This window comes from Oncorhynchus mykiss, chromosome 1, assembly GCF_013265735.2.
Source record: "Oncorhynchus mykiss isolate Arlee chromosome 1, USDA_OmykA_1.1, whole genome shotgun sequence".
NCBI classification, from domain to species: Eukaryota; Metazoa; Chordata; class Actinopteri; order Salmoniformes; family Salmonidae; genus Oncorhynchus; species Oncorhynchus mykiss.
Window position 1 is genome coordinate 82,291,199 of NC_048565.1, and position 24,577 is coordinate 82,315,775.

At 42.4% G+C, this 24,577-nt stretch overlaps 1 pseudogene; it reads right to left on the minus strand.

Moving 5' to 3' along the window:
- Positions 1-593: 593 nt before the first annotated feature.
- On the minus strand, positions 594-10,669 carry LOC110532782 (annotated as a pseudogene).
- Between the last annotated feature and the right edge of the window lie 13,908 nt (positions 10,670-24,577).

A 24,577-nucleotide genomic window follows, 5' to 3' on the forward strand; every position in this document is an offset into this window, starting at 1 on the left:
CTCTGGTGGACGTTCCTATAGTCAGCATGCCAATTGCACTCTCCCAAAAACTTGAGACATCTATGTCATTGTGATGTGTGAGCTCAACTGTGAATGGTCCTGGAGCACCAAAATAAAGTGTTAAGCGAAGCCAGTTTGCATTTGGTTTCACCCCAATCATATCATATCGAGAGCAATACATCATTGTCTGAAACACCTTGAATAGTTGCTTCTCTGTTGTGTTGTTGTAGCTAACTAGCTAAAATTGACCCTTTCCTAAATTAGCCATGGATGGAGATAGGGAGTTGGACTTTTGGTTTTGCTCAATTCCAGTACTAGCATGTAACCTGGAGACCTGTCATCAGATCCCTCTTCTCCCAGCTGGAGGGTTTAATGATTTTAGTCACACCCTGGGAAAAAAAATCTCTGGTAGTAAAACGTAGTGATTTTGCTCTTACTGAGACAGAGGCTGACATGCTTTCGAATATCAAGTAAAAAGTGGATCTCACTCATACATGTACACGTGCTTGTTGAAAATAACATGTATTTAATTCCAGCCCTTCATGTTTACCACATTTCAAATAAATCGCCAAGAAATTACAGTGGGTTTGGAGTAAGCATGGGTTAAGCATGAGTCATCACGGGTTAGTATGAGTTAGCATGGGTTATCGTTAGCGTTTGATGGCCAGGGCGAGTCCGTTGCCCACAGTGAGCATGCTCAGATCAATCCTCTGGTCTGTGTGGAGTTTCTTGTTGAGCTTGTCCAGAGCCTGGGAGGTCAGGTCATCAGGAGCAGGGTCCACCACTTTACCACTTCAGAGTACCTGGGGGAAGAAGGTGGGGGGATCAGAGATACAGGTGAGGTGTCCTGTGGTCAGAAGGTCAGAAAGACAGGTCAAGGAAGTGTAATTAGATAGACAGGTGATAGACAGGTCAAGGAAGGGTAATTAGATAGACAGGTCAAGAGAGGGTAATTAGATAGACAGGTCAAGGAAGGGTAATTAGATAGACATATTAGAGCAGTGAGGTGAAGGGGGAGACATGTGAGGGGAGAGGCTCAGACTGAGGACAGAAGTGATAGGTTGCCATCTTTCTCTGTTATTTATATGTAGGCCTATCTTTTCATGCATCTTTACCTCAGCTTATTAGATCAAATCGATTGCATGCTGGCATTATTCAAATCATATTCAAAATCACGACTCGCTTGTAGGAATAAAAGTTTGGGCATAGGCTACTCACATTATCGATGGCAATGATGCCCCCTTGTCTCACAAGCTCAAGAGACTTCTCGTAATATCTGTCATAGTTCCTTTTATCCGCATCGATGAAAACAAAGTCATAGGTTCCAACTTCCCCAGCAGCTATCAACTCATCTAGGACAAACAAAAGATCACGTTGAAAAGGTTTGAACCGTTTCACAACGGAATCGGGTTCTTTAAAATCAGTCACCTACCCAGTGTTTTTATACACATTTGAAGATGGACAGTAATTTTATCCTCGACTCCGGCCTAGAAAAGAAAAAGGTAGTTAGTTACATGTCTTTCATTGTCTAGGCATCTTTACTGTAAAGTCAATTTAGATGTTTCAATGTGCTTTAAATTACATTTTGATTTGATTCCGAGTTTAGATGGTTTGAAGCAGACGATACCAACCATTTTCTGTCACAACCTGTGTTGTGTACAGTAGTATTTCTACTGTTGGGGTTTGGAGGGGGGCATTAAGTTCATTATAGTTGACACATTCTTCTGAGCAGACGGCCTCACTACTCCACCCACAGCACTTTGTGAAGTCTGACTGACATATTTTAGATACTGAATGCTTCTACACCTGCATTGCTTGCTGTTTGGGGTTTTAGGCTGGGTTTCTGTACAGCACTTTGAGATATCAGCTGATGTACGAAGGGCTATATAAATACATTTGATTTGATTTGAATATTCTGTATTGAAGCTTTTGGGGAAACAATCAATGTTTCTGAATTCCAACGGGTTGAATGGGTTTAGATGTTGTATTGGGGTTGAATACTGGACAAACAGATCTAATTCCTGTCTAGAGGAATGATGGAGCAAGTGGGGGATGTAACGCAAACAAAAGCCCAGGCCCAGTCAAAATAAGTGGACATGTGTTAAAACCTCTTGAAACTAGGGGCACTATTTTCATTTTTGGAAAAATAACGTTCCCAAAGTAAACGGGCTATTTTGTCAGGACAAGATGCTAGAATATACATATAATTGACAGCTTAGGCCATGTTTCTGTCGATATTATGGAGCTAATTCGGAATATTTTTTTGGTGTTTTTGTGACCGCAATTTCCGGTGGAATTCTCAGCCAAACGTGAAGAACTAACAGAGTTATTTCGGCTACAAAAAATAATATTTTTGGAAAAAAGGAAGATTTGCTATCTAACTGGGAGTCTCGTGAGTGAAAACATCTGAAGCTCATCAAAAGATTAACAAAAGGCTAAGCTGTGTTTCAATATATTTCACTTGTGATTTCATGAATATGAATATTTTCTAGTAATATTTTTTGTCAGTTGCGTTATGCTAATTAGTGTCAGTTGATGACAATTCTCCCGGATCCGGGAGAGGGAGTTCCAAGATTAAAGCACTGTGCTGAACAATTGGCTGGAGTTTTTACAGACATTTTCCAATCCTCACTCGACCAGCAACACATGCCAGTATTGTGGAAAAACGCACAATTTTATACCGGGCTGGGGAGACGCACAGGAGGCTTGGTGCGTGGCGCTGGCACAGGATGTACCGGACTGTGGAGGCGCACTGTAGGTCTGGAGCGTAGAGCTGGCACAAAGTGTCCTGGACAGATGACAACCTTAGCACGGCAAGTGCGGCGAGCTGGCACAGGACTTTCCTGGGCTGTGGAGGCGCACTGGTCTCCAGTTCTACGGTGCGTAGAACCGGCACACATTGTACCGGAACGATAACACGCTCCTCAAAGTGAGTATGGAGAGCTTGCACAGGACATGCAGGGCTGGGGAAGCGTACCGGAGACCTGGTGCGTGGCGGTACAGTCTTCAACAGACGGCTAGCATGCTCCTCAGGACGAGTACAGAGAGCTGACTCAGGTGGCATTAAACTGAGGACACGCTCCTTAGGGCAAATGTCGTGCCTCATGCCCCAACACAACAGCTCTCTAATAACTCTCTCCTCCAATTTCCCCATCAACTCACTGACTGTCTCTGATTCACTCCCTTCACTCTCCTCTCCCAGACTGGCTCTGGTTCACACCTCGGCTCCGCCAACCACCCCGTGTGCCCCTCCCAAAAAATGTTTTGAGGCTACTTCTTGGGCCTACGTCGTGGCCGCGAACCCCGGTGTCATCGCTGTCCCTCCCTCGCTGCTTCCGTCTGCTCCCATGGAAGGCGATCCTTTCCGGCCAGGATTTCCTCCCACGTCCAGGATCCCTTATCGTCCAATATATCCTCCCACGTCCAGACTGTCTGCTCCTCCTGAGCACGCTGCTTGGGGTGGTGGGATGTTCTGTCACGAACATTGTTATATGAATCGGACGTGGTATGGTTCCATCCTCTTTATTTGGAAGTGAAACACACAGAAAACAATAAAGCGAAACGTGAAGCTAATCTAGTGCTCGCAGGCAACTATACATAGACAAGATCCCACAAAAACCCAGTGGGAAAAGGCTGCCTATAATGATTCCCAATCAGAGACAACGGTAGACAGCTGCCCCTGATTGGGAACCATACCAGGCCAACATAGAAATAAAAAAACTAGAGCACCCACCTTAGTCACACCTGACTTCTAACCAACATAGAGAATAAAAGGCTCTCTATGGTCAGGGCGTGACACTCTGTGCTGAATGACTACCGCCCTGTCGCCTTGACATCCTTGTAATGAAATGCCTTGAGAAAATTGTGAAAAATCATATTCTCAGTCTCACCCAGAAGCATCTCGACCCATTTCAGTTTGCCTATCAGACTAGCAGAGGAGTTGATGATGCCATTCTTACCCTCCTTAACATGTTCTAGAGGGTGCCAAATCCCATGTCAGGGTTCTGTTTGTTGACTTTTCTTCTGCCTTCACACAATCCAGCCTTACATTTTGGCAGAGACTCATTTGGGACTTCTCCTTAGATACGGGGGCTGGTTTTGTGGTACAACCAACAGGGTGTTGTACCCTGTGTACATCCCTGGAGAGAGGAAAATATTAATATTAGTCTCTTCTGATATTATAATGAGGGCAGTTCATTCAGAATTAGTGAATGTTGAAAAGATTGGCACAATGAAATATGTTACAAATAATATAGTAACATTAAAAGTTTTTATCATTACATACCAATTTCAATGGTTTTGCTGGCATTGATCAGTTTGGCCAGATTTGCCATCAGTTGTGCTTGTTCACTAGCAACCAGCATGATGCTCCATGGGTCCTCAAGGGTTTTCTGCAACATGAAGGAAGGAACATTTTAATTTAATTTACCCTTTATTTAACTAGGTAAGTCAGTTAAGAACAAATTTAATGGCGGCCTACCAAAAGGTAAAAGGCCTCCTGCGGTGACTGGGATTTGTATTACATTTTTTTATTTTTGTAAATATAGGACAAAGCACACATCACAACAAGAGAGACAACACAACACTGCATATAGAAAGACCTAAGACAACAACATAGCAAGGCAGCAAAACATGACAACACAGCATGGTAGCAACACAACATGGTAGCAACACAACATGGTAGCAGCACAAAACATGGTACTAACATTATTAGGCACAGACAACAGTGCAAAAGGCAAGAAGGTAGAAACAACAATACATCACGCAAAGGAGCCACAACTGTCAGTAAGTGTCCATGATTGAGTCTTCGAATGACGAGATTGAGATAAAACTGTCTAGTTGAGTGTTTGTTGCAGCTCGTTCCAGTCGCTAGCTGCAGCTAAATGAAAGACGAGCGACCCTGGGATATGTGAGCTTTGGGGACATTTAACAGAATGTGACTGGCAGAACGGGTGTTGTATGTAGAGGATTAGGGCTGCAGTAGTAATCTCAGATAGGGGGGAGTGAGGCCTAAGAGCGTTTTATAAATAAGCCTCAACCAGTGGGTCTTGACAGGTATACTGAGATGACCAGTTTACAGAGGAGTATAGAGTGCAGTGATGTGTCCTATAAGGAGCATTGGTGGCAAATCTGATGGCCGAATGGTAAAGAACATCTAGCGAGAGCACCCTTACCTGCCGATCTATAAATTACATCTCCATAATCTAGCATGGGTAAAATGGTCATATTGAATCAGGGTTAGTTTGGCAGCTGAGATTACGATAGAGGAAATCAAGTCTAGATTTAACTTTAGCCTGCAGCTTTGATTTGTCAGATGCACAATCGAGAGCATCCTGTTGGGCTGTATCACTGCCTGGCACGGCAACTGCTGCGCCCACAACCGTAAGGCTCTCCAGAGGGTAGTGAGGTCTGCACAATGCATCACCGGGGGCAAACTACCTGCCCTCCAGGACACCTACACTAGAGGTCGACCGATTAATCGGAATGGCCGATTAATTTGGGCCGATTTCAAGTTTTCATAACAATTGGAAATCGGTATTTTTGGACACCGATTTTGCCAATTTTTTAGAATTATTAATATTATTATTTTTTTTACACCTTTATTTAATCTTGATTTAACTAGGCAAGTCAGTTAATAACACGTTCTTATTTTCAATGACGGCCTAGGAACGGTGGGTTAACTGCCTCGTTCAGGGGCAGAATGACAGATTTTCACCTTGTCCGCTCGGTGGATCCAATCTTGCAAACCTACAGTAACAACGCAAAAATGACCTGCCTCTCCACAAGGAGACTGACTGCCTGTTATACGAATGCAGTAGAAGCCAAGGTAAGTTGCTAGCTAGCATTAAACTTATCTTCTAAAAAACAATCAATCAATCATAATCACGAGTTAACTCCACATGGTTGATGATATTACTAGATATTATCTATGCTCTGACTGAGCATACAAGTATCTGACTGAGCGGTGGTAGGCAGAAGCAGGCGCAAACATTCATTCAAACAGCACTTTCGTGCGTTTTGCCAGCAGCTCTTCGTTGTGCGTCAGTCATTGCACTGTTTATGACTTCAAGCCTATCAACTCCAGAGATGAGGCTGGTGTAACCGAAGTGAAATGGCTGGCTAGTTAGCGCGCTAATAGCGTTTCAAATGTCACTCGCTCACTCTGAGACTTGGAGTGGTTGTTCCCCTTGCTCTGCATGGGTAACGCTGCTTCGATGGTGGCTGTTGTCGTTGTGTTGCTGGTTCGAGCCCAGTGACAATAAGAACATCCAATAGTCAAAGGTTAATGAAATACAAATGGTATAGAGAGAAATAGTCCTATAATAACTACAACCTAAAACTTATTACCTGGGAATATTGAAGACTCATGTTAAAAGGAACCACCAGCTTTCATATGTCCTCATGTTCTGAGCAAGGAACTTAAACGTTAGCTTTCTTACATAGCAAATATTGCACTTTTACTTTCTTCTCCAACACTTTGTTTTTGCATTATTTAAACCAAATTGAACATGTTTCATTACTTATTTGAGGCTAAATTGATTTTATTGATGTATTATATTAAGTTAAAATAAGTGTTAATTCAGTATTGTTGTAATTGTCATTATTACAAATAAAAAATTAAAAACGGCCGATTAATCGGCATCGTTTTTTTTGGTCCTCCAATAATCGGTATCTGCGTTGAAAAATCATAATCGGTCGACCTCTAACCTACACCACCCGATGTCACAGGAAGGCCATAAAGATCATCAAGGACAACAACCACCCAAGCCACTGCCTGTTCACCCCGCTATCATCCAGAAGGCGAGGTCAGTACAGGTGCATCAAAGCAGGGGCAGAGAGACTGAAAAACAGCTTCTATCTCAAGGCCATCAGACTGTTAAACAGCCACCACTAACATTGAGTGGCTGCTGCCAACACACTGACTCAACTCCAGCCACTTTAATAATGGAAATTGATGGAAAAATATATCACTAGCCATGTTAAACAATGCTACTTAATATAATGTTTACATACCCTACATTACTCATCTCATATGTATTACATAAAGATGCAGTAGATGATATAGAGTGCAGGAAATACTGTACTCTATATCATCTACTGCATCTTCATGTAATACATGTATCACTAGCCACTTTAAACTAGTCCACTTTGTTTACATACCCTACATTACTCATCTCATATGTATATACTGTACTCGATACCATCTACTGCATCTTGCCTATGCCGTTCTGTACCATCACTCATTCATATATCTTTATGTACATATTCTTTATCCCTTTACACTTGTGTGTATAAGGTAGTAGTTTTGGAATTGTTAGGTTAGATTACTCGTTGGTTATTACTGCATTGTCGGAACTAGAAGCACAAGCACTTCGCTACACTAGCATTAACATCTGCTAACCATGTGTATGTGACCAATACAATTTGATTTGATTTGATTTGTGCTGAGAGAAGGACAGTGTACAGTCTAGCCATACTCCCCAAGTATTTGTATGGGGTGACAACCTCAAGCTCTAAACCCTCAGAGCTGGTAATCACACCTGTGGGAAGAGGGGCATTTTTCTTACCAAACCACGTGACCTTTGTTTTGGAGGTGTTCAGAACAAGGTTAAGGGTTGAGAAAGCTTGTTGGACACTAAGAAAGCTTTGTTATAGAGCGTTTAACACAAAATCAGAATGATGTTGTTTGATTTCAAACATTGACAAAAAAAGACTAAAACATTTAGGCACTTTTTTTAATGACTTAATCTAATCAATGTATTTAGCTTCAGCACAGTGTTTGTATAGTACTGTGCTGACCTCTAGTGGTTATAGTAGCCTATTTAACTGTCATGATACTGTAGAAAACCAGAATCTCTCTGTATCTATCTGGTTTGTATGTACAGTACATTCCTGCTTTTCATCTCAAAAACACCCTGGTTCTCCCCAGTCTTACCATTCCAACCCTAGCCCTAGTTTATTGTCCTCATCCCGGTTCAACCCTAACACTAGCCTCAACCTCAACCCTAACTATGGCTCTAACCCAGCCCAGTCTTACCATTCCAACCCTAGCCCTAGTTCCGTGTCCTCATCCCAGTTCAACCCTAACACTAGCCTCAACCTCAACCCTAACCCTGGCTCTAACCCAGCCCAGCCTTACCAGTCTGAGTTTGGTCATGACAGGATGTTCTCTCAGTGAGTTGTTCACGACATACTGCAGCACTAGGTTGTTCTTCCCTCCACTGTGGCTCTTACCTGGCAGGGCAGATCCTATTCCTGTGCCTGACCAAAAAAACATCAGTTACAAATTTAGTTTGGCATGGTAACCCATCTAAACATCATTTTGATTGTCAGCCCCAAAGCCATGTTCGCAACCATGGCAAACATTGACTACAGCGGGTTCAGGATTTAGCAAGTTAACCTTTGTAAAGAATTCTTTACTGTCAACATCAGGAAAAGAAATTGAAGTACTTAAAGATGTTTAAAAGATGGATATTCTCTGAGTCTGTGCCCTTGTTTGGCATGTAAGGAAAAAACAGAATGGTGTGGGCTTACTGGTTAAAAACAGCTGAATTTGCCAGCTCAGCCAATGAGATGTGCATGAACTTGGATATTCAAATGATCTACCAACTCAGAGTTCCATGTGGGGACAAGCTGCTCTGGCTGCACCTGATGTCCAGCATGCAGACTTGCCTTTGCAGCTTGTAAACCACGTTGTGTGGAGATTCTGTTTTGCCACTCTTTCTTGTTGGCTAGCCATCTATCTACGTTTACAGCGATTGCTAGCTAAGTGTTTCTTAACAGCCAGCTTTTATTAAACACATCATTTGAAAAAGTGACTGGCGAGATAGTTGTGGCAATCCTGTGGCCTCATTTATAACCATTTCGTAAATTGCACACTTAACTTGGTGCATGGAATATGCACGTTGTATGTATGTTTCCCGTTTACCAATCAGACCCGTCCTGGAAGTGTGTACGTATCAACAAGCATTAAACCCCCGCTTGAAAATGCCCATCGTTCACCTTTTATTGTGACAATAACGCCCTTATTTCCTGTATACTTTGGAGCTAGGCCAAGGCAGAATGTTAAACCTTTGCAGTGACATTTGCTGTAGACCGTAGCTATCTGACAGACAAAACGTTTATGTAAGACAACAACAAAGGCAAATAGCTGTGGACCTTTAAACAGACCGTTTGAATTCAATAGGACTTCATGTTTTGCATTTACTTTTTCTCCAACCTACGTTGCTGCACTGCGTGAATTCTAGAACATTGTCTACTCACAGTGATGGTCATAACTTACACACTTCAATGCAAAATGTCATATGTCTATTCACCTGTTAAATACATTCTACTGTATGTTATAAACCAGCTTCCTTTCTGTGCATAGAGCAAAATACTTGAATAGCGTATCTAATTGGCCCAGTTAAATGAGAGATGCGCTTGGTAATTGTTTGTAGTCTGTGGCTACTTCGGGAATATGAACCCATCATGGCCAAAAAGGTTTAAGAATTTATTCTGCAATGCTTCTGAAAATATGTATTATGTGTATAAACGCAATATTGTCTACTAGAGAAATGTGAAATTACAGTATTCAGACGAAAACTACAGAAGTAACCTACAACCATCTGTGCCACCGTTAATAAACTGTGCTCTGGATCCGAGCTCTGGATCGGATGGTTTAGAGTGAAATAGCTTGTCTATTTACTACTATGAAGTGGTTGTAATTAAACAAGATATGGGACAAATAGTATACGGTACTTGTTCTAGGTCTATGTGCTAGCAACCTGGTGAGTATGAAACCATCACAGAAACGGTGAGGAATTTATTATCCAATGATCATGGAAATTAAATAAATAATAGCCTTGGAAATAGATGCCTATTTCTAATTATAGATAGTCTCTCTTCTCACTAACAGCAAATGATTGCACCTTGTTATTAACCTGTTTATTTTTATGAACAAGCGTGTCTAGTATATCCATAATTTGCACAATATACTAATCTAATACTTCAACCAATAGAAAGTGTGTATTTGCAGTCAAAAGTTTGCTGGAAGGTGAGCACATTTTCAAGTCAAGTTCAGTTTTTATAAATGCTAACTTTCGTGTGAAAACTGGTACACGCACATTTTTGGTTATATTTTGTATGTAAGCACGGTTTATAAATGAGGCCCCTGAGCCTAAGTCTCCCCTGGTCTCCTTCTCTCTCATGGAAAAAAAACAAGCTTCTGGTTACAAGAAATCACAAGAAAATCACAAGCGTTTTTTTTGTTTCAAAAACAAGTATGAAATAGGGTTTTATGAGTCAACAACATTATTTGAGCACGTTAATATGAGCTTTGAAAATGAGATTTTCTTTGGACAGTTACTTTAAAATAGGATTCCAACATGACAAGCTATCCTACTACCAACATGTTAAATCATTATTGTGTCTCATATCCACGTTGCATATCATAGATTATTTGTGACAGCTGTAAAACAAACGTTGACTGTACTTCTAAGCAATCAATTATAATATCAGTTTGGTATGGACCACATCACATCAGCGTGACATTTACCTGTTAGTGCAAGAACAAGCTGAAAGCAGAAATACATCTTGATATCTGGAGCCATTTTGGAAGTGTGTCTATTCAGCTATATAGAGTGAACACCAAAGAGACATTATTGAAGGTCTACTATTTAACCAGAGTGGATGGGAAAGTCCACTGGCCTCCATGTGTGTTTGTTTTGAACTATCTTTTAGGGTGAGGGACAAGATATCGACCACTCCTTATGTAGATGTTTCACAAGAACACTTTCCTCCCAATGTGTTTTCCAAACACCACCCCATGATGTAAGAGTGGAGTTTCCAAGGTGTCAGCCATAGGGAACCACTGTTTGAGGCTCACTGTATGCAGTAAAGAGGGTCAAATAATACATACAAATACTACATGTGTAACACAGACACTGGGAGTTAGGAAGCAAGTACAGGGGGTCAAATAATACATACAAATACTACATGTGTAACACAGACACTGGGAGTTAGGAAGCAAGTACAGGGGGTCAAATAATATATACAAATACTACATGTGTAACACAGACACTGGGAGTTAGGAAGCAAGTACAGGGGGTCAAATAATATATACAAATACTAGATGTGTAACAGACACTGGGAGTTAGGAAGCAAGTACAGGGGGTCAAATAATACATACATACAAATACTAGATGTGTAACACAGACACTGGGAGTTAGGAAGCAAGTACAGGGGGTCAAATAATATATAAAAATACTAGATGTGTAATGCAGACACTGGGAGTTAGGAAGCAAGTACAGGGGGTCAAATAATATATAAAAATACTAGACCTGCCATGCATTGCTCCCTGGTGACATAACATTGGGGTTGAGTATGAGCAACACTCTTCAATCACACTGATGTTAAAGAGTTAGTTCAAGAGTAAGTTCACCCTAACATCAACATTTCTCAGATGATTTACTACCTAAAATCAGCCTTAGTTGAGCTGAATCTATATTACATAATACACATTTCCTGTAGATGTCATTTTGTGTTTAGGCCTCAGTCCCAACTGAATGAGAGAGATTGCCACCATTACATGACAGCTATTTACAACTTCCTATTTTCTGTTTGGCTGGGTTAAGACACCTGACCAATACAGTATGGTTTTAGTTTGCAAGTCATTCACACTGTTTTGCTGCTACCTGCCTGTGTGTTTCCCTTTAACTGGCTCACAACCTGCTGTGTCGTGAAACAACAACTCTAGTTTAACTTCTAGGGGAAGGGTTGGGGGGACTTTTCAAAACAGTTTGGGGGGATGTGAGGTCTCTCCAAGGACACCAAGCTTCCTCTGTCTTCTTCTGTCTTCCTCTGTCAATTCCCTAATTATGGATGCATGGATACAAACAAAACCTATTTGCCAACAACTACACATAAATTAATTGAGCCATGACCTGAACTGTCTTTGGAGGAGAGATTCTCGTCCGAGATCTCTGAGTGTTGACTGGTATAGGAAAGGGAAGGGATGCCTTGGATTGAGCGTGCAGCACTGCTCAGCTCAGGTCTTCCCATCGATGCCTTGTTGTTTCCCACATCCTCCTTTCTGCCCCCCCACCCCCGTTGCGCTGGCCCTCTGCTTATGTGACGTTAATTGCTCCTGCTACTTGTGCCAAGAACCGACTGTTCCCTGGCACATTCCACAGACAGAACTGGGTTCCCTCAGCTGCCCTTTGTGTTTATGGAACGTGGAGATACGTGTTGCCATGTGCAGCAGGCTTCCTCGCTCGTCTTCCTCCTCACCGGTGAAGTAGTGGTAGAGAAAAGGTGGGTAAACTGTAAACTCCAATGGGTGTTCGAGATAAGACAAACAACGATTTTATCAGGAAACCACATTTCAATTTCAGGGGACGCCACAAGCTTGGGAACCACCGCACTAACCTCTATGTCAGCTTGCATCCTCTCTGTCTGTCTAGTAGCATGAGGAGTCTTCACGGCCCCCTTGGCTGTCAGCGCTTCACAGCGATACAACACACACGGTCATACTGTGATACACACACACACACACACATTGAAATATACAGTTGAAGTCGGAAGGTTACATACACCGTAGCCAAATACATTTAAACTTAGTTTCACAACTCTTGACATTTAATCCTAGTAAAAATTCCCTTTCTTAGGTCAGTTAGGATCACCACTTTGTGTTAAGAATGTGAAATATCAGAATAATAGTAGAGAGAATGATTTATATCAGCTTTTATTTCTTTCATCACATTCTCAGTGGGTCAGAAGTTTACATACATTCGGTTCATCTCTAGGAGACAGAACGCGTCTCCTTCCTGAGCGGTATGACGGCTGCGTGGTCCCATGGTGTTTACACTGTCATACTATTGTTTGTACAGATGAACGTGGTACCTTCAGGCGTTTGGAAATTGCTCCCAAGGATGAACCAGACTTCTGGAAGTCTACAATTTTTTTCTGAGGTCTTTGCTGAGATCCTTTCATTTTCCCATGACGTCAAGCAAAGAGGCACTGAGTTTGAAGGTAGGCCTTGAACTACATCCACAGGTACACCTCCAATTGACTCAAATGATGTCAATTAGCCTATCAGAAGTTTCTAAAGCCATGACATAATTTTCTGGAATTTTCCAAGCTGATTAAAGGCACAGTCAACTTAGTGTATGTAAACTTCTGACCCACTGACATTGTGATACAGTGAATTATAAATGAAATAATCTGTCTGTAAATAATTGTTGGAAAAATATATTGTGTCATGCACAAAGTAGATGTCCTAACCGACTTGCCAAAACTATAGTTTGTTAACAAGAAATTTGTGGACTTTGTGGAATCTCAACCACACTGCACACTGCCCTAACCCATCTGGACAAGAGGAATACCTATGTGAGAATGCTGTTCATCGGCTACAGCTCGGCATTTAACACCATAGTGCCCTCCAAGCTCGTCATAAAGCTCGAGACCCTGGGTCTCGACCCCGCCCTGTGCAACTGGGTACTGGACTTCCTGACGGGCTGCCCCCAGGTGGTGAGGGTAGGCAACAACATTTCCACCCCGCTGATCCTCAACACTGGGGCCCCACAAGGGTGCGTTCTGAGCCCTCTCCTGTACTCCTTGTTCACCCACAACTGCGTGGCCACGCACGCCTCCAACTCAATCATCAAGTTTGCGGACGACACAACAGTGGTAGGCTTGATTACCAACAACGACGAGACGGCCTACAGGGAGGAGGTGAGGGCCCTCGGAGTGTGGTGTCAGGAAAATAACCTCACACTCAACGTCAACAAAACTAAGGAGATGATTGTGGACTTCAGGAAACAGCAGAGGGAACACCCCCCTATTCACATCGAGGGAACAGTAGTGGAGAGGGTAGTAAGTTTTAAGTTCCTCTGCGTACACATCACAGACAAACTGAATTGGTCCACCCACACAGACAGCATCGTGAAGAAGGCGCAGCAGCGCCTCTTCAACCTCAGGAGGCTGAAGAAATTTGGCTTGTCACCAAAAGCACTCACAAACTTCTACAGATGCACAATCGAGAGCATCCTGTCGGGCTGTATCACCGCCTGGTACGGCAACTGCTCCGCCCACAACCGTAAGGCTCTCCAGAGGGTAGTGAGGTCTGCACAACGCATCACCGGGGGCAAACTACCTGCCCTCCAGGACACCTAGACTACCCAATGTCACAGGAAGGCCATAAAGATCATCAAGGACAACAACCACCCGAGCCACTGCCTGTTCACCCCGCTATCATCCAGAAGGCAAGGTCAGTACAGGTGCATCAAAGCTGGGACCGAGAGACTGAAAAACAGCTTCTATCTCAAGGCCATCAGACTGTTAAACAGCCACCACTAACATTGAGTGGCTGCTGCCAACACACTGACTCAACTCCAGCCACTTTAATAATGGACAAATTGATGGGAAATTATGTAAAATATATCACTAGCCACTTTAAACAATGCTACCTAATATAATGTTTACATACCCTACATTATTCATCTCATATGTATATGTATATACTGCACTCGATACCATCTACTGTATCTTGCCTATGCCGCTCTGTACCATCACTCATTCATATATCTTATGTACATATTCTTTATCCCCTTACACTTGTGTCTATAAGGTAGTAGTTTTGGAATTGTTAGCTAGATTACTTGTTGGTTATTACTGCATTGTCGGAACTAGAAGCACAAGCATTTCGCTACACTCGCATTAACATCTGCTAACCATGTGTATGTGACCAATAAAAATGTATTTGATTTTGATTTGATTTGAGACCGGAGGTGTTTTGTGCCTATATATATATAATATAATATAGAGATAGATATAATCACATTGTCTTAGAAGGTGAATCCAGAAATGAAAACATTCTAAGAAACTAGACTATGCAGGATATAGGCTACACCCCTCAAACTCAACACTGTGCCTCAAAGACCATTCCACTGCATGTTTTTATTGTTCCCCTCTAATCAGGTGGGTGCAGTTAACTATCAGGTAGAACAGAAAACCAGCAGGCTCCGGACCTCATAGGGTAAGAGTTGAATACCCCTGGGCAACACTATCAGCATTGTACTATAGACCTATAGGCCCACTGTAGGCCTATATGTATTTTTACAGGCGTTGTAGTGTATTACCAGCAATTCACCAGCAAGTGGCAATATTGTCTAGTGAATCTGCAGTTCTCCCAGAGCCTCTAGCCCTGTCTAATAATGGGAAGGACAGACTACAACTGCTATTCTGTAGTTTTGGGACATGACGTGTCTTATCGGCCTTGATGAATTCAGTCAATGACATCATCAGTTCAAGTATTGGACATGCCTGTAACGGCACGCCGATGACACCATCAGTTGGAATTGTATTATGGGATGTCTGTGATATATCGCTTAGTTACCGCAGTCAGTTTTGTGTTCCATGCACCACCATCCTCTCAGCAGTCAGAAAGGTCTTCATGCATGACTGCTAAGTGATGTTAATCGTAGCGGAGTAGAACGTCAAGACGATTGACAGACATTTTCTCTTCCTTTTTCTGATGGGAGTTTCAATTGACATGTTTAGAGTTGTCCTGCGTTCATCAGCTGATGTCTCCTAACATGACAGGGCTGCTTAGAGATACCTCTACACCAGACACTGTGGGAGACGAGCTTGTTGACTACACTGGGTGACTGTGACTGCGCCGGACCTGGGCAAAAATTGCAGAAGAATAAGTGTGCACAGAAGCACGTACGCACACACACACATACACATACACACATGCATGCACGCACACACATACACTGCACACTCACAAAGGACCTCTGCTTTGCATCTAGGTCATTCTCCAAGAGTTAGCTGAATTTAGATTGAGATGTAATAAAATCACTTCAAAAACATACTTTTTCAAGCATTGAAAATCTGGAATGATAGCTCTATAGAAATATAGAGGGATTAACCAATTCAATTTACAGCACAGTCATCCCCCCTTTGTATTTTTAAACCCCATTGTAACAGTGACAGGGAATCTGCCACAGCATAAAACCAGTTTTGAGTGGCAGGTGGGGTTGTTTGACTTTCATATTTTTTATTAACCTGGCATGTAAATAGATACTGATTTCAATTTCCATGGAGTCACGCGAGGAGCTGACAGACCTCGGAAACATCAAACGGTGTGCTGGGGGGCACGGGAGGCCCTGTGAAACCTCAGGTACAAGCGAGAGGTGCTGAGGTGCTAACACCTTGAGCAAGGAACCCAGGAAGACAAAATGACATTTCTTCAGAAACAATTAGTGGTCTCTCGGAATTGAAGGCAGCGACTCTTGCGGCTGTCTAATCTAACCCCCTGGCTGACTGGCACTGCTATCAGTGTCTGTGTCAGTGACACTTGGAGATTCTACGAGGTAGAGATAGATCTGCTATTTCTGGATATGCTGAGACTTGTCTGAATATTAAGTGTCACAGGAATATCTCATAATAACTCTAGTTTTTTAGGAGAAAGGAACATATTCTCTCTCCATCAGTCTGCCAATCCTTTGTCCTGCTTGTGATATGAATGAACTCATATTGCCCCTCCAATCCTCTCCAGTCAGACTCTCTCTCTCTCTCTCTCTCTCTCTCTCTCTCTCTCTCTCTAATGATAATATTATAACTCAGATCAATTTGCTATGGTCATTGGATCCTCTTAATTGACTTAATTATGTGCTCTCTCAAATAGAGATGGACCTTCTGGACTGGCTGAAGGGGTGAATGGAGTGATGGAGAGAACAGCGAGAGAGAGAGAGAGAGAGACACAGAGAGAGACACAGAAAGAGAGAGATGTTATTTTAAATGATCAAATATACAGACCTCAAATTGGCTACACTCAAACTACACAACATTGTCCTCACTGCAGGTATTTCCCCCAATATTTGGAACCAAGGATTGATCACACCAATCTATAAAAATGGAGACACATTTCACACAAATAATTACAGAGGAATTTACATTAAGAGTAACTTGGGGAAGATTCTGTGCAATCATAAATAGCAGAATACTTCATTTCCTTGATGAACACAACGTCCTTAGCAGAAGCCAATTTTAACAAATGACTGCACAACAGACCACATTTATACCCTCCACGCTCTAATTGACAAACAAGTAAACCAAAACAAAGGCAAAAGCATTTGATTCAATTAGGCAAAAAGTATTTTTTTTATAAACAAATAGAAAGTGGTATTAGAGGGAAAACATATGATTCTATTAATTCAATGTACACTAAAAACAAATGTTCAGTTAAAATTGAAAACAAGCTAACAGACTTTTTCTCCCAGGGATGTGGAGTGAAACAGGGCTGCCTAATAAGTCCAACACTATTTAACATTTACATTAATGAATTGGCAAAAACTTTAGAAGAATCTGCAGCACCTGGTCTCATCCTACACAACACTGAAATCAAGTGTCTGCTGTACGCAGATGACCTGGAGCTGCTGTCTCCCACTAGAGAGGGGTTACAGCAGCACCTAGATCGTCTTCACGGGTTCTGTCAGACCCGGGCTCTGACATTTACCTAAAAAACAAAAAGAGGTCCGGAAATCAGGATCAGAATATCAGAATATAAATTATATTTGTACACAGTTCTATTATAACACACCAAAAACTACACGTATCTAGGACTAAATATCAGCAACACAGTTAGCATTCACATGGCTGTGAACGAGCTGAGGGACAAAGCAAGAAGAGCATTCTATGCCATTAAAGGGAATATTAAAATTGGAATTCCTATTAGAATCTGGCACAACATTTTCCAATCAGTTATAGAACCAATTGCTCTATACAGCAGCGAAGTATGGAGTCCACTCTCTAATAATGAATTTACCAAATGGGACAAACATCCAGTCGAAATTCTGCATGCTGAGTTTTACAAGAGTGTATTGTAAGTGCAAAGAAAAACTCAAAATAACGCATGCAGAGCAGAATTGGGATAATACCCCCTCCTTATTCAAATAGGAAAAAGAGCCATCAAATTTTACAACCATCTAACAACAAGCGAACCCGAAACATTTCATCACACAGCTCTACAATGTCAAGAAATGAAACAAGAGAAGAGACCCCTCAGCCAGCTGGTTCTGAGGCTCAGTTCATTAACCCAAACAAACCCCATAGAGCCTCAGAACAGCACTCAGAAAATCTGGCCCAACCAAATCATCCCAAAGCAAAGAGAAAAATATATCACTCATCACCCACACCACAAAACAATCGAAGAAAATTCTACTTGGCTCTAAACAGACAGTAGATGGTGGCAGACTATCTGACCACTGTGACTGATAGAAAACTGAGGAAAACACTGACTAGGTACAGACTCAGTGAGCCCAGCCTGGCTATAGAGACAGGTCGTCACAAAAAAACATGGCTGCCCAGAGAGGTAGAGACAGAGCGGCATTTACAATTACTTTGTGACATATACTCAGATCTGAACTACCGTTCAAAAGTTTGGGGTCACTTAGAAATGTCCTTGATTTCAAATAAAAGTATAGACATTGTTAATGTTGTAAATGACTATTGTAGCTGGAAACGGCAGATTTTTTTATGGAATATCTACATAGGCGGACAGAGGCCCATTATCAGCAACCATCACTCCTGTGTTCCAATGGCACGTTGTGTTAGCTAATCCAAGTTTAGCATTTTAAAAGGTTAATTGATCATTAGAAAACCCTTCTGCAATTATGTTAGCACAGCTGAAAACTGTTGATCAATTAATTTAAAGAAACAATAAGCCCGTAACGAAAAGGGAGACAAGGTAGAGATAAGAAATAACAAAAATATATTTATTAACTGTGGTAACCTATATACAATTAACAATGGTGTGTGTAGTCAGTAATCAGTAGGGTAAGTGAGTGGTTGCGTGTATAGAGGTGATAATGCGCCCCTCCCTCGGCCTTCTCCCTTTTCGGGCAAGCATGTCGCTTATGACCAACATCCCCACACTCAAAACACCGTTGACTACCCGTACTAGCATAAGCCATATACAATCTATTGTCATACTTGACTTTAAACGATAACTCTAAAGTCTGAGAGTGAGTCCAAAAACATAAACACCTGTCGCCGAAATGACATTACCTGTTTCAACGCCGGGTGTTTGCAACCCAACGGGACAACCTTAATTGAACTGGCGAACTTCCCAAAGCGCAATAACTCGCACTCCAATAGCTCATTTGGAATAAACGGTGGTACATTTGAAATCGTTACCCTTGTTGACGGAGAAAAAAGCGGCGTAACTTGAATAAACATTCCTTTAAGAAGTACGTCATGCTCAACCATCCGATCAACTAGACACTCTCCTTTAAGAATTACACCATGCTCAACCATACGATCAACCAGACACTCTTCTTTAAGAAGTACACCATGCTCAACCGTCTGATCAACAAGACACTCTTCTTTAAGAAGTACACCATGCTCAACCATCCGATCTACAAGACACTCTTCTTTAAGAAGTACGCCATGCTCAACCATACGATCAACCAGACACTCTTCTTTAAGAAGTACACCATGCTCAACCATCCGATCAACAAGACACTCTTCTTTAAGAAGTACACCATGCTCAACCATCCGATCAACAAGACACTCTTCTTTAAGAAATACACCATGCTCAACAAGACACTCTTCTTTAAGAAATACACCATGCTCAACCATCCGATCAACAAGACACTCTTCATTAAGAATTACACCATGCTCAACCATCCGATCAACCAGACACTCTTCTTTAAGAATTACACCATGCTCAACCATCCGATCAACCAGACACTCTTCTTTAAGAATTACACCATGCTCAACCATCCGATCAACCAGACACTCTTCTTTAAGAATTACACCATGCTCAACCATCCGATCAACAAGACACTCTTCTTTAAGAATTACACCATGCTCAACCATCCAATCAACAAGACACTCTTCTTTAAGAATTACACCATGCTCAACCATCCGATCAACAAGACACTCTTCTTTAAGAATTACACCATGCTCAACCATCCGATCAACCAGACACTCTTCTTTAAGAAGTACACCATGCTCAACCATCCGATCAACCAGACACTCTTCTTTAAGAAGTACACCATGCTCAACCATCCGATCTACAAGACACTCTTCTTTAAGAATTACACCATGCTCAACCATCCGATCTACAAGACACTCTTCTTTAAGAAATACACCATGCTCAACCATCCGATCAACCAGACACTCTTCTTTAAGAATTACACCATGCTCAACCATCCGATCAACCAGACACTCTTCTTTAAGAATTACACCATGCTCAACCATCCGATCAACCAGACACTCTTCTTTAAGAATTACACCATGCTCAACCATCCAATCAACAAGACACTCTTCTTTAAGAAGTACACCATGCTCAACCATCCAATCAACAAGACACTCTTCTTTAAGAAGTACACCATGCTCAACCATCCGATCAACCAGACACTCTTCTTTAAGAAATACCACCACGGCTTTATTCATCCAGGATGCATAAGCAATATTCTCATAGCCTACCTTCTCTCCTACGGCGACCAGAAACTCCTCCACCGTGACAGTAGCTTCAGTAACACACCTAAAGCCATGCCGAAGTGACAGGGACAGCATCCCCATTCGGGCTGCCATCCCAGCCAAAATCAGGGTAATTTCGATACGAAAAACAAAATACTTAATTCTACCACAACAACAATAATAATAACCCTAATCATGCACAGAAGAAAACCAAAAAAATGCCACCAAGAAACAGCAAACCGAAAGAAAGTTGTGAATATCTAACTCTCCACAACACACGCACTCCTTCACTCAAACAATTCCCAGCATGCACCAATCACTCCCAGCATGCAGAGAGAGAGAGAGAGAGAGGGAGGTCAAAGGAGATCGAGAGAGAGAGCGAGAGAGAGAGCGAGAGAGAGAGGTCAAAGGAGATCGAGAGAGAGAGGTCGAGAGGGAGGTCAAAGGAGATCGAGAGAGAGAGAGAGAGGTCAAAGGAGATCGAGAGAGAGCTGGAGGGAACAGAGAGAGAGAGAGAGAGGGGGGGAGCTAGAGGGAACAGAGAGAGAGAGAGAGAGAGAGCTGGAGGGAACAGAGAGAGAGAGCTGGAGGGAACAGAGAGAGAGCTGGATGGAACAGAGATCGAGAGAGAGAGAGAGAGAGAGAGAGAGAGAGGGAGGTCAAATGGGATCGAGGGAGAGAGAGAGAGAGAGAGAGAGAGAGAGCTGGAGGGAACAGAGAGAGAGAAAGAAAGAGCTACAGATATATTTCAGTTTTTTTGTTTTTAGAATGAGATAAACACTTGAATCACAAAATAATTCAAGACAAGAAGTGATGAACAACAACTCTATTCAATCAAAATTGAAAAAAGTAACCTTTCTTCTCAAATTAAGAAGTTTTGACTCTAGCTAGCTAGCTACACAACAAAAAATTAGCCAGCAGACTAACAAGCAAGACAGAAAAACTTGAGTGAGTAAACCAAAAAGGACTAACTTTAAACATATCTTCTGTTTGAAGATTTTTCACTCGTTTTGCTGTTTTTTGAGCTAAATTAGAGCTAGCTAGCAATAGCAGCAGGCAAACAACCATGTTGCCATGGCAACGGGGTAGCAGAACAGAGCAGCAGCAACAGTAGTAGTAGAGCCCACAGGCACCATGTCCCCACTCCCCCTCAGCGCTGAATCCATTCTCTACCCTCCAGAAGCAAAAGATGACACACCGAGGAAAGCTTTTAAACAGAAACTACTAAAGGGGAGGCCAGAAACACTTTTCGCAGACCTCTACAAAAACGGTGATGTGAGTAATCTCATCTTCCTCACTGACCAGCCAAATGCATGGCGCTCAGCAGTCTGCTCTCACTACCCATCCATAAAGAAAGAGAGAATCTGTAATGGATGGAAGCTGAAAGTCAAAGAGACAGACGACCCTGACAGCACCATGACAACAATCAACCTCTACAAATCCTAACCAAGGTGTTAACAGCAACCAGACATCCACACCTTAGAGGAGCTCCGAACCAAGGTGTAAACAGCAACCAGACAACCACACCTTAGAGGAGCTCCTAACCAAGGTGTAAACAGCAACCAGACAACCACACCTTAGAGGAGCTCTTAACCAAGGTGTAAACAGCAACCAGACATCCACACCTTAGAGGAGCTCTTAACCAAGGTGTAAACAGCAACCAGACAACCACACCTTAGAGGAGCTCTTAACCAAGGTGTAAACAGCAACCAGACAACCACACCTTAGAGGAGCTCTTAACCAAGGAGCAGGACAGCAGCCTTGCAGGTTCAGCAACCAAGAGACGGACTCAAGAGAGAGCTGGCTGATCTAACAAAGGAGGTGAGAGAGCTCCAAAACGACAAGCAGAGCATTAATAAGGAGCTGACCACAACAAGAGAGGAGCTGCAGGAGAGAAAGAGAACAGAGGACAGGCTAGATCACCACTATATGACCTGCCCTCACACAGCAGAAGAACACACCTCAACCAGCCAGGCCTCCCTGGGAACAGAGAGAGAGAGAGAGAGAGAGAGAGAGAGAGAGAGATGGAGGGAACAGAGAGAGAGAGATGGAGGGAACAGAGAGAGAGAGATGGGGGGAACAGAGAGAGAGAGAAAGAGAGAGAGAGAGGGGATGGAACAGAGGAGGGAACAGGCAGAGGGAGACGGAGGGAACAGAGAGAGAGAGATGGAGGGAACAGAGAGAGAGATGGAGGGAACAGAAATAGAGAGATGGAGGGAACAGAGAGAGAGATGGAGGGAACAGAGGAGGGAACAGAGAGAGAGAGATGGAGGGAACAGAGAGAGAGAGGAGGGAACATGGAGAGAGTTGGAGGGAACAGAGAGAGAGAGATGGAGGGAACAGAAAGAGAGAGATGGAGGGAACAGAAAGAGAGAAAGAGAGATGGAGAGAGAGAGAGAGAGAGAGGAGGGAACAGAAAGAGAGAGAGATGGAGGGAACAGAGAGAGATGGAGGGAACAGAGAGAGAGAGACGGAGGGAACAGAGAGAGAGAGAGATGGAGGGAACAGAGAGAGAGAGAGGAGGGAACAGAGGAGGGAACAGAGAGAGAGAGACAGAGGGAACAGAGAGAGAGATGGAGGGAACAGAGAGAGATGGAGGGAACAGAGAGAGAGAGAGACGGAGGGAACAGAGAGAGAGCGACGGGGGGAACAGAGACAGAGAGAGGAGGGAACAGAGAGAGAGATGGAGTGACAGCATTCCCTCCCACATATGCCCCCCTAGGCACAACTATGACAACATAACCAACAAAAACGGGTCACAACTCCTGCAGCTCTGTCGCACGCTGGGTATGTACATAGTCAATGGTAGGCTTCGAGGGGACTCCTATGGTAGGTACACCTATAGCTCATCTCTTGGCAGTAGTGCTGTAGACTACTTTATCACTGACCTCAACCCAGAGTCTCTCAGAGCGTTCACAGTCAGCCCACTGACACCCCTATCAGACCACAGCAAAAGCACAGTCTACTTAAACAGAGCAATACTCAATCATGAGGCATCAAAGCCAAAGGAACTGAGTAACATTAAGAAATGCTATAGATGGAAGGAATGCAGTTTGGAAACCTACCAAAAAACAATTAGGCAACAACAAATTCAATCCCTTTTAGACAATTTCCTGGGTAAAACGTTCCACTGTAATAGTGAAGGTGTAAACTTGGCAGTAGAAAATCTTAACAGTAAATTTGACCTCTCAGCTTCCCTATCAAATCTAAAAATCTCAAATAGAAAACCGAAGAAAATTAACAACAATGACAAATGGTTTGATGAAGAATGCAAAAATCTAAGAAAGAAATTGAGAAACCTGTCCAACCAAAAACATAGAGACCCGGAAAACCTGAGTCTACACCTTCACTATGGTGAATCACTAAAACAATGCAGAACTACACTACGGAAAAAGAAGGAACAGCATGTCAGAAATCAGCTCAATGTAATTGAAGACTCTAACCACTTCTGGGAAAATTGGAAAACACTAAACAAACAACAACACAAAGAATTATCTATCCAAAATGGAGATGTATGGGTAAACCACTTCTCCAATCTTTTTGGCTCTATAACAAAGAATAAAGAGCAAAAACATATACATGATCAAATACAGATCTTAGAATCAACTATTAAAGACTACCAGAACCCACTGGATTCTCCAATTACATTGAATGAGTTACAGGACAAAATAAAAACCCTCCAACCCCAAAAGGCCTGTGGTGCTGATGGTATCCTCAATGAAATGATCAAATATACAGACAACAAATTCCAATTGGCTATACTAAAAAACTCTTTAACATCATCCTTAGCTCTGGCATCTTCCCCAATATTTGGAACTTGTGGATTGGGACTGATCACCCCAATCCACAAAAGTGGAGACAAATTTGACCCCAGTAACTACCGTGGAATATGCGTCAACAGTAACCTTGGGAAAATCCTCTTCATTAACAGCAGACTCGTACATTTCCTCAATGAAAACAAAGTACTAAGCAAATGTCAAATTGGCTTTTTACCATATTACCGTACAACAGACCATGTATTCACCCTGCACACCCTAATTGACAACAAAACAAACCAAAACAAAGGCAAAGTCTTCTCATGCTTTGTTGATTTCAAAAAAGCCTT